This window comes from Macrobrachium nipponense, chromosome 39 (genome assembly GCF_015104395.2).
Source record: "Macrobrachium nipponense isolate FS-2020 chromosome 39, ASM1510439v2, whole genome shotgun sequence".
In the NCBI taxonomy this organism is placed as follows: domain Eukaryota; kingdom Metazoa; phylum Arthropoda; class Malacostraca; order Decapoda; family Palaemonidae; genus Macrobrachium; species Macrobrachium nipponense.
Genome location: NC_061099.1, coordinates 21,943,792 through 21,955,944, shown reverse-complemented (window position 1 = coordinate 21,955,944; position 12,153 = coordinate 21,943,792). Strand labels below are relative to the sequence as shown.

Genomic DNA, 12,153 nt, shown 5'->3' with positions numbered 1-12,153 from the left:
GTAAAGATGCAGGAAGTATGAATGCTCGATGGATAACACTTGTCATGAATGTGAGAGTTTGAGTGCTGAAGGGTGGAAGTCTCTAACTTCTTATTTAAGGAAATTAGAGAAAGACCGGTTAAGGAAGTCATCTTCCAAAACCAAGCCTAGCTCTCAATCTTCAAGTGGTTTTGGTGAGTAATATTGTACCCTTCTCTAACATTATGAACGCTCCTTGTAATATTTCAGGTCATTCTCCGAATGCAGATCCTACGGACTCTGCTTCGGAGATAGCAAGCCTTAAAGCTGCGCTTATGAAAATGGAGCGTAAAATGGCTGCCATAGAAGGTAAGCAAAGTAGTGCTGTGGAAAGTGATGTGAATTTCCCCACAGTGAAGTGGAGGAGGCGTCTGATGGCTTCACAACGCTCCCAGGCCTAGACCTCTTTCAAGCTCCCAAGCCCAGAGGAGAAGGAATGTCGAAAGCCTTACGGAGGTTATGGAGGATCCCCCCACCAGTCAGACGTCTCTTCGGCAGAATCTGTAACGTCACAGACTGCCGATAGAACGCATTAGAAAAAGCGTTCTACGTGAATGTTTTTCGTCATCGGAGAATTCCTCACCTAAAAGAGGATGGAGATCAGCGGATCGTTCTCGTCCATTGAAGAGGATCTGGGAAGAATCGGGCATAAACTCGAGTCCGGAACGTTTTTCGGAGGACTCCCCGACAGAGAATAAGAAAGCAAAGGTTTTGGCTTCTCCCGATAAGTTGTGGGGAATGGAGAAAGAAGGCTCTCCTTCCTCTCGTTTAGGACCAGAGAGAAGAAACGACGAAGATATTAAAAGATATGCAAGAGTCTATTGCTTCTCTAGTCGGGGTTCTTTCGAGAGATCCTCCAAGAAGAAAGGATGTTAATCTTCCTGTGAAGAAGTCAAAAAACCCTTACTATCAACCTCCCAGAAAAGAAGATTCTTCTTCGGATGAAGGGTCTATTTTTCACAGACCCGCGAGTTCGGGGCGCGAGGCGCCAGCCAGGCGTGAAGCGCCAGCCGAGCGCGAGCGCCAGCCAGGCGCGGAGCGCCAGGTCGGAGCCGCAAAGAGCTAACACGTAAGCGCGAGGACCCCAATCAGGCGCGACGCGGCAACCAGGCCCTATCCGATATCGCAGGAGACGACTAGGCGCGAGAAGCTGGCCAGGCGCGAGGAGCCAGCCGCGCGTGAGAATTCCTACAAGCAGGAAGAGACAATCAGGCGCGAGGCGCCATCCAGGAGCGTAGCGCCAGCCAGACGAGAAGCGCCAGCCAGGCGCGAAGCGCCAGCCAGGCGCGAAGAGCCAGCCAGGCGCGATGCGACAGACTGCCGAGAAGCGCCTACCAGGCGAGAAGCGCTAGCCAGGCGCGAGCGCAGGCGCCGCGAAGAGACATACAGGCGCGAAGCGCCAGCCAGACGGGACGCGATAGACTGCCGCGAAGCGCCAACCAGGCGTAAGAAGCGAGTTGAGCGCGAGGCGCCAGCCGCGCAAGAGGAGCCGCGAGGCGCGAAGCGCTAGCCGAGCGGGAGGCGCCAGCCGCGCGAGAAGATCAAACCAAGCGCGAAGCTCCAGTGAGGCGCAAGGCGCCAGCTGATCATGAAGAGCGGCAAGAGCGAGAAGTGATAAGGGGTAATAGAAGATCCTTTCATGTAATGTCTTCGGATAGCGAGTCTCCTACAAGTAGAAACCCTAATGCAAGGAAGCAACCTGGTACATCGAAGGTTACGGTTTCAACCTCCATGTCTCAGGATGTTTTGGTAGATAGAAAGGGAGAACTTCTAGATCTGTCAGTCTCTCTCCTTCTTCTAGGAGTATTCTTCCTCCTATAGGGAATATGTCTACGGACAAAGAATCTAATAAAGAGCTCGCTCTCCTCTAGGATGGAGTTGGATGAGGTGCGGAGGAAGAAACCCCGAACAATGAGGGGGTATCTAACTACAAAGTGTTAGCCTCTCTTCTCCTACAAGAATTTGGAGACTCTCTAAAGCCCTGCAGCTCCTCCTTCCCGGAGATCTCTATTTTCCAGTACGAAGGTCCTCCAAATCGTCTTCGTATTTAAAAATGAAACCAGCCATATCAATGAGAAGGCTATTCAATCTTTAAATAATTGGATGAAGGTGAAGAAGGAAGCTCAGAAGACAGTTTTTTTGCACTCCTCCATGTAAGCTCGGAGGTAGGAGGGGAATATGGTACAGGACAGAGGAAGCGATGGGGCTTATGCTTCCATCTTCCGCGGAGGCGGATTTTTCAAGCTTGGTTGAAGCATCGAGAAGACAGGCTTTGAATACAGCTAAAGCATATTGGAGCATGTCAGAATTGGATCAACACCTCAAGGGACTTTTCCATGTACTAGAAGTTTTTAACTTCTTGGATTGGTCCCTTGGAGTGCTGGCCAAGAAGGCAAATGAACCAGATGTTTTAGAACCTGAAGTTTTACATTGCATTTTATCCTGTATGGATAAGGCGGTTCAGGATGGATCGGGAGAATTGTCTTCTCTATTTGGAGCAGGAGTAGTGAAGAAGAGATCATTATTTGGTTCATTTCTAACCAAAGCGGTTTCTCCTTCGCAAAGGTCAGCTGTTATACGCTCCTCTCTCGGATCACCTTTTCCCTTCGCACTTGGTGAAGGAGATTTCAAAGTCTCTTGCTGAAAAGGCAACCCAGGACTTATTAGTTCAATCTTCCAAGAAATCAAGACCAACAGTACCAGTAGCGAAGAAGACTACTCGTACTCCGGTAGTGCCCTTTCGGAGAGGTTCCACCTCTCGTCCTCCAACGAAAAGGAAGACAGCAGAAAAGCGAGGAAGGTCCTCCTTTAGATCTTTTAAGAAATCAAAGTAGCAGCAAGGTCCTCCAAACATCTGTAGGGGCCAGGCTCCTAAACTTCGTAGGAGAATGGAAGATAAGGGAAGCCGGGACCCTTTGGACCGGCTAGCAGTCTTGGTGGGGAAAGGTTACATTATACCTTTTCAGGACAGACCACCTTTGTCGAATTCCCCAAAGGAACTGTCGGCGAAGTACAAGGACCCTGTTCTGAGGGAGACACTTCTTCAGATGGTGATAGGAATGAAGGACAAAGAGGCAATAGAAGAGGTTCAGGATCCTTCCTCTCCGGGGTTTTACAACCGCCTGTTTTTAGTTCCAAAGGCATCCGGGGATGGAGGCCAGTCTTGGACGTGAGCATTCTGAACAAATATGTGGAAAAGAAAAAGTTCTCGATGGAGACTTCTGCCTCGGTACTTTCAGCCTGCGAAGAGGAGGGACTGGGATGGTCTCTCTAGACCTACAAGATGCATATTTCCACGTTCCTATTCACCCGTCATCAAAGAAGTATCTCAGGTTTGTGATTCAAGGGAAAGTCTACCAGTTCAGGGCCTTGTGCTTCGGCCTCTCCACGGCGCCACAGGTATTTACGTACCTGATGCGGAACGTAGCCAGATGGCTACACCTGGAAGGCATAAGCGTCTCTCTGTACCTAGACGATTGGCTGATAAGAGCAAAATCCCAGGAACAATGTTTTGGAGGATCTGAAGAAAACATTAGAATTGACAAAGAATTAGGACTTCTCGTGAATCTCGAGAAATCGCAGATGACCCCCAGTCAGGACATAGTCTATTTGGGGATTCAGATGAATTCTCGGGATTTTCGGGTTTTCCGTCCCAAGAAAGGATTCTTCGGGGGATTCAGAAAGTTACATCCTTCCTAAAGAAAGACAGGAGTTCAGCCAGGGAGTGGCTGAGCCTTCTAGGGACTCTTTCTTCCCTGGAACAATTTTGTATCCTAGGGAGACTTCATCTAAGGCCTCTACAATTCTTCCTAAAGAGATCTTGGACTTGGAAGAAGGGCCATCTGTCGGACACGTTTCCGGTAACATTAGAGGTGAAGAAACACCTAAAGTGGTGGCTGCTCCCACTCAAAGAGAACAAGGGAGTGTCCCTAGAGGTTCGGAACCCAAACCAAATCTTGTTCTCAGACGCTTCAGAAACGGGATGGGGAGCGACTCTAGGGGCAAGAGAAGTCTCTGGCAAATGGAAGAAAGAACAAAGAGATTGGCATATAAATGCCAAAGAACTATATGCAGTGTTTCTGGCATTAAAATTCTTCGAGTCAGAAGTAAGGAAATCAAGTGATTCAAGTCAACGCAGACAACACTACGGCGTTGGCTTACATAAAAAAACAGGGGGGGACGCACTCGTTTTCCCTATTCGAGATAACGAAGGAGCTGTTGTCATGGACGGAGGAGAGGAATATTACCCTCCTGACCAGATTTGTGAAAGGGGAAAGAAATATCAGAGCAGACAGGCTCAGCAGGACGAAACAAGTTCTCCCCACGGAGTGGACTCTGCACGAGCAAGTCTGCCAAAGTCTGTGGAACCTGTGGGGGAGGCCGCAGATAGATTTGTTTGCGACGTTCCTGTCAAAGAGGATAGAGAACTTCTGCTCCTTAGTAGAGACCCGAGAGCGATAGCGGTGGATGCCATGCTACTGGAGTGGTCGGGACTCGACGCTTACCGCTTTCCCTCCATTCAAGTTGCTAGGAGTAGTGATGAAGAAAAATTCGTAGCATCAACAGGGACGAGATTAACTCTCATCGCCCCGTTTTGGCCATCCCAAGATTGGTTCACAGAGGTACAGGAATGGACAGTAGACTATCCAAGATCTCTTCCAAACAGGATAGATCTTCTCAGACAAGAACCCCACTTCAAGAGGTTCCATCAAAACCTCCCGCTCTCGCTCTGACTGCCTTTCGACTATCGAAAGTTTGGTCAGAGCGAGAGGCTTTTCAAGCAAGGCTTCGAAAGCAATTGCTAGAGCCCGGAGATCGTCAACTATCCGGGTCTATCAATCGAAGTGGGATGTATTTAGAAGATGGTGTAGGAAGAATAAGCTGTCCTCCTCCGATACCTCTGTGACCAATATAGCAGATTTTCTGTTATTCCTGAGAGAGGAATCCAATCTGTCCGTAGCTACAATAAAGGGATACCGAAGTATGCTCTCAGCGGTATTTAGAAATAGAGGCTTAAACTTGGCAGAGGATAGAGATTTGCACGATCTCATAAGATCGTTCGAGACGTCAAAATCTATATCCTCTACTCCGCCAAGTTGGAATCTGGATGTTGTGCTCAAATTCCTTACATCGGAAAAATTTGAACCTCCCGACCGTGCCTCGTTCAGGGATTGGACGAGAAAGTGTGTGTTTCTCATAGCCTTAGCGACGGCTAAGAGAATAAGTGAAATCCATGCCCTAGATTCTCGGGTGGTTTTAAGAAAGACGCAGCCATCTGTCTTTTCAAACTCTGTTTTTAGCAAAAAATGAGAACCCTTCGAAACCATGGTTCCAAGGAGTTTTGAGGTGAAAAGTCTTTCAAACTTAATGGGAGACGAAATTGAAAGAACTTTGATGCCCGGTTAAGAGCTCTTAAGTTCTATCTTAAAAAGAAAGAAGAGTTGAAGGCATGTAAACAGAGTCTATGGTGCGCAGTTCGGGACACGAAAAGACCAATGTCCAAGAATGCGCTAGCGTATTTTATTAGAAGTGTGATTATGGAAGCTCATAGCGATTGTGCAGAGGATTCCTTTAAATTAATGCGTTAAAGCTCATGAGGTAAGAGCAGTGGCAACATCATTATCATTCCAAAAGGAAATATGTCCATGAAGGACATTATTAATGCGACCTATTGGAGATGCAACTCGGTATTTGCATCCCACTATCTTAGAGATGTTAAAATTACCTACGACAAGTGCTTCTCTCTAGGTCCTTTTGTGTCTGCGGATACAGTGCTGGGACTGAGGACACATACCGATCCTTAAACTTTTATGAAAAGTCTAATACTTCCATACCATACTGGTGGGATGGGCTCTAACTTTCTTACCTGACGGCTAGTTGTTGCACAGGCGACCACGGCCTTGTTTAGGTAAGGAACTTTGAGTTTATCTTACAGGATAGGCTTGGATAAAAACGGTGTCTTGATTACGGAGATCTCCACTATTTGAGGCAGTTTTTGTTACTATTGGTCAAAGATGACTGGTGTCGCACAGGCGGGCATAGCCCTTACTAGTTAAGGAACTAGAAATGTGCCTTTTAAACGGAGTAGGATTAAAGACATTGTCTAAATTCGTACAGGGACCTCTCCTTTTAAGACAGTATCAGATTTTCTGCCTGACAAGAGTGCTTGGCTAGCACAGGCGGCTTTTGGTGCTTTTGACAGTATGAGAATGTGCCATAGGTCTTACAAGCGAGGTAGTACAAATGGAAATTAGCCTATATTTGTTTATTTTTTTTTTTTATTTTTTTATTTTCATAAAGAATTAGGTGTAAAATATTGTGATTGAGTTTTTTGGTTGTTTGTTTGCAAGGAGTCCGGGGATGACTTCTTGCAATCTTAGATACAACATTTGGTTAGGTTAAGGTGATCAGGATCGGGATTGTGCTCCTTAGAAAAAAGGTTTCTTGTCATATAAGTGGATTGAAACCTTTGACATAGCCCTTATAGGATCGGCCAAGTAAGTGGACAAGACCCCTTTGGCAGACCTACAAGAACTCTTAGCAATAGATCAATATCTCGCTGAGGCTCTTGAGACTAAGCAGACTCCTGGGCATTAACCATGAAGTCTTCAGTCTAAACAGGTAGGAACCGAAGGTTTTTATGTTATTAATACCTACAACGATTGTTGTGATTTCCTGTTAAATCAGTTGTTAGCTGTCTTTACCCTCTCCAATGGTGTGAATCAGCTATGTATATATCTGACAGGTAAGTTGAATGTATAAAAATGATATTGTTATGATACAATAAAGTTTTATACATACTTACCTGGCAGATTATATACAATTAAACTACCCACCAGCCTCCCCTCAGGAGACAGATGGTGTAGAAAAAATCTGATGGAAAACGGGAATGGGTTCCTATTCCCGCCACCCAGCGGCGGCGCGGTGGATCACCTGACCTACCTGTAGCGTGTGCGCGAAATTCGAAATTCTGTCGGCGCGACGGAGTCAATAGCTATGTATATATCTGCCAGGTAAGTATGTATAAAACTTTATTGTATCATAACAATATCATTTTTAAGCATTTTTTTAGGGGTTCTAAGTATTCGTGGATTGTAGCTATTCACGGGGGTCTGGTACGCATCCCCCATGAATATGTGAGGTCCACTATATGCTCTTTACGTCCATTTTTCTATCGATCTACCAGAAGTGTAAGTGAGCTTTACTTCTTAATATCACAATGAAAGCTTAAACAGTGTAAAAATTTTCCAATACCTTGAGACCATTTTTAGTGATGCATGGCATTGTGGAGGAAAGCTCAGGGTGTTCTCCTACCATCTCTTCACCTTTTCAGTGAGATGCTGAGTTTGGAGAGCCAGTGGGTACAATGCACCTAGAGCACCCACCACTCTGTGGATGGGTTGTGGCTTTATTTCTGTGTAGGTGTCAGTGTTGTAAGGTTGTGTTATTTTGTTGCTGCACCCAGGCCAAGAGTGGCACCTATCATGCTTTTGCTAGCCATCGGCTATTCCGCCACGCTACTATGAGTTAAGATGAGCACCAACCAGAAGCAGTGTCCACCTGCAGTAGCTCTCTTAACTGATAGGAAACGACAAACATTGTTTTCAGTGCTAGCAACTTTTCTATTTCAAATTCATTACATGACTTAATGCTTTGGAGTAGAATATGTCCCATGATCCACCTCCTTTCAATTTGGGTGGAATTAATACTTGGGTAAGTCACTTATATAAAAATGAAATTTTTATAAAATGAAAATGAAATTTTTAAAAATAAAATAGTTTTATATGTAATTACCCAGAAATTACATAATAGGAGCCCTCCCTCCTGCCCTCTGAAGGACATTATGCATAAAACAGACTGAGGTGGTTACTATTTAAGTCATTCCTAATATTGCCACTAGTGGGTAGCACTGTATACCTACACTGAGTAATCGAAGTGCTACACACAAAATTTGAGTTTAGGCTGCTGCATGTGGAAAAATAATAGCTATGTAATATATTTTATTACTATAAAAAATGTCTTTTTCTTTTTCACTTATCAACAGACAAGGGTACTGCGCAATGATTTTGCTCGCTACAACGTTGATGATGAGGGTCGAGAGGAAGTTGATAGTGATGAATATGGATGGAAAATAATTCACACAGATGTATTTCGCTTTCCACAGCACAAGAGTCTCTTTTCGTCAATATTGGGTATGATCAGTTTGTAATTTCTTTTTGTCCATAAACTGCATATCTTAGCATATTACTGTCTTTTGAGGCAAAGATAAGCCAAATTTCCAATTAGTAATCAGTCAAAAAAACTGTCATTTTTGTACTTGGGGCAAAGACCAAGGCCTGAATTACTGATCCTTTAACAAAGTTCCACTACTTTCATTTGAGCTCAACAGGTCAAGCAGTAAGTTACGGGTGGTGTTTTTCCCACCACCTGGAGAAATCAGGCACTGAATTGTTACTCTCCCAAAAGCCTGTCACTTTCATTAAGGGAGATATGCTAAGCCCTAGACAGTTAAGTAAGAAGAGATTAAAGAAAGTGAATGAAAAGTAAAACACAGAAACTAGTGTAGCTAAGATTAATGGGATACTTACCCACCACCTGCTGTGTGCCGTGTGCCACACAAGTAGTGCTTATCAACTAATGGTAGTAATTGGTTTGATGATCAAAACCAGTGTCATGCGATAAGTAACCTCTTTTAGTCACCAAAGAGCTCTACTTTTTAAATGCTAAGTGAGCACAGATTGATTTTTGTATCTGCTGTTTTCTGCAGAGATATTGTTTTTTCCCCCTTTTTTTATTTATTCACATTTCATTAATGTTCGCCAGCTTATATATTTTTTGATAATACAGTAGTGCCTCAGGTTACGAAATTAATCCTTTCCGAAGCGGCCTTCGTAACTTGATTTTTTTCATATCTAGAACTACGTTTTACATGTAAATTGCCTAATTCGTTCCAAGCCATACAAAAACACTCCAGTAAATTTTTTAATAAAGCTAAATTGACCAATAATCAATGAAATACAACAATTTGGACGATTCAATACCTAACCTAACCGTGACTGTACGTACCTGTAAATAAAGTGTGTTGGTGTACAGGGTACAAGATATACTGTACGTACATGCACGTACGTATGTAGTAAAATGTGGAGCCTTACCTTTCGAGTGAGGTGATGTCCGAAAGTGGCGACAGAGGAGGAGGACAAATGGCAGAAAACATGAACACTAAACTTTACGAAACACATTAACAAATGGCAGAAAACATTAACACTTCTTGATTATCTCAATCTTCGTCTCCATAGAAAGCATCCTCTTCTTTCCATGAACTTCAGCAACATTCTTGGGACCCATGGATAATAACATAAATAATTAAGTTCGCACACAACACAATAAAGTAACTTACAGTACAATGAAAGCGAAATCACTAACTCGAATTTATGTTAACAAACAAAATCTATGTGAACGAACGAATTCCAGGTGTTTATGATAATGCTGCCGCAACGAAATGGTCAAGGAATCCCTTTACAAAGAGGCATGATGGGACAGAAGCTGACCAATAAGGCAGCAGGATCTTATGGGGGTGATTAGCATCTGGAACCAATGGGAGAGAGGGAGGATGGTAGCGAGTCTACTGAGTTGGCTGCGCGCGAGTTTTAAAATTGTTCTCGGCGGCCAGGGCGAATCTCGGACTTTACAGTACATACACCCTTTTGCAACCTGAGTTATTTTCGTACACAGAAGCAAAACCTTCGTCTTTGCCTTCGTAACCTGGATTTTTCGTACGTAGGGACTTTCGTATGTAGGGGTATGACTTTATTTGCTTGGTGATGTATGTAAATAATAACATTTTAATTGGCAAATTGAAAATTTCAGGACTGTCTAGCTTTGTAGATTTTACTAACTATAATCTTGTTTTTATTGTTTGCTAGTACAGTGCTTACATGAACTGGGAAAGTAGTTACTACCTGATGGGTCTATGTCATTTTGGTTTTAATTTTTACAGAATATAAAGATATACACACCATGGAAACTTGTTACAAATGAAGGCTCTATATGACTGAGGAATGCACTGTAAAATATATATTTTTTGTTCTGAAAACATAATTTTATGAGGAATTTACTTGACAGGAGTTGGATGTCAATTCTTGGCAGTTGCTGTTGGTATAATTGCTATGGCTTTATGTGGGATGTTCAATGTTCATCGCCATGGATCTATGAACAGTGCTGCTATCTTTTTATACGCTTTGGCATCTGTTATTGCTGGATATGTTTCAGCATCAAATTACCGTATGATGGGCGGTACCAAATGGGTGTCTAACATCAACAGTACTACAGTGCTATTTGCAGGTAAAACTATACCTGTATTATTGTAATCATAATTAGCATAAATCCCTGGAACTTTGTTGCTAAAAATAGTTGCTATTTACATCTTCATAATGTGGTATGAATGGCTTTATTTTGTTATATGACGTTATATGGTATGAGTCAGATTCAGTCCTTGATGCTGTTTTCACAGGGAAGAAAATGCTCATTGCTTTTGGGTGAAAGAAATATAAATAATTTTTTTTTTTGTATCCAGGTCCATTCTTTTTGATTTGGAGTATTCAGAACACAGTTGCTTGGGCATACCACTCTACTCAGGCATTACCGATCACTACTATTATTCTTCTTTTCCTTGTTTGGATTTGTGGTAAGTGATACATAAGAGTAGGTTATGTGTATTTAGATTGTTTATTAATGAGTTTTTGCTAACAATGAAAATATGCTTATGTGCAGTCTATAAGTTGATTGTTCAGTTGAGTGAATATCTTAACTTTTCAAATATGCTTTTAATTACGGTAAATTCTTTCTGTTGTTGTAAAATTGTAAGGCGATACTTGCTTTGTTTGTTCATAGAAAACCCATCAATCACATTGAGTCCATATCACAGTAGCAATGTCTACAGTCATGTCAGTTCTGAAGTATAAGGACTGAATAGTAAGTAGAGAAACAAGTAAACTGTCTGCATGTGTTATCTGTGGACCACAGGTTGGAGATAACTATGCAGTTCATTTTGTTGTTGTCCAGCTGTTTGAATTGTGTGTGTTTCGTTATCATGTTCATTCCCTTTTTGTGCTACTTCCCAGCTTTTGTTAGTCATGCTTATAATTTGATTTATTTTTCGTATTATTGAGTAAGGAATCATTATATATTTACGGGTATTTGTCTAGCCAACTTCCTCCAGAGTCATCCAAAGCTTTCCTTTGCAATCCAGTCCTACAGCCAAGCTGTGGCAGTCTATTTTTTCACCTCCCAACCAGAAAAATCAGTTTTCCACAGACACTTTAGGATGACATTCTCACTGTTGTGTCTTATGAGGAGTTGGTTGGCTGTTGTTCTCTCATATATATGCCACGTTGCTCCTTCAGGGGAAGTCTTTTAAGACTGAAAGAGGTGGCAGCACCAAGCTCACCTTTTCCTATGAATATCAGAAGTCCTGCTTGTCACTGATGTAGTTCATGGTTAGGGAACCTACCATTTTTGGTTAGCGAACAACAGGTGAGAGATGAGAGAGAGAAGGGAAGCATCGTGGAGGGAGAAGTTTACAGAATCTTGGTAGATAATTCCACCACAGAGATATATCTGAAGAACCAGAAGGTATTTAGGAATCAGCAAGTTATCTAGGACCAACATCAGTTGCATTTGCTATTCCAGCTATAGCTTCTAACAAAGCTTACGATCTCCTTTGTCCTGTGAGATTGATTTAACTCTGTTTGGATAGGACTGGGCACCAACAAAGGAAGGAAGTATGGATTGGTTTAGGTGGGTTAATTCTGGTTTCTCGTCAACTCCATTCGATGACAGTTGAGCTGCACCAGTGGGCGATTGACAGCTCGGTGGAGCTCTCTGCCAGGTACATTCCAGGCAAGAGGAATGTGGTTGCCAACAAGCTGAGTCATCAGGACCAAGTCCTGGGCACGTAGTGGTCTCTGCATCAGGATGTGGCGGACAGGCTTTTTCACATTTGGGGAAAAGGCCTATGCTAGACCTCTTCACCACTCGCTTCAGCAGGAAGCTGAAGGTTTACTCTTCAGTGGTCCTGGATCCTCTTGCTCTAGCAGAGGAAGCCTTGCAGCATCCTTGGGACAATCTTGAGGTATA

At 43.2% G+C, this 12,153-nt stretch overlaps 1 pseudogene; it reads left to right on the top strand.

Annotated features, from left to right (window-relative positions):
* The window catches only part of LOC135210383 (transmembrane 9 superfamily member 1-like), a 35,863-nt pseudogene extending 25,136 nt beyond the window's left edge, over positions 1-10,727 (top strand).
* The last annotated feature ends 1,426 nt before the right edge of the window (positions 10,728-12,153 follow it).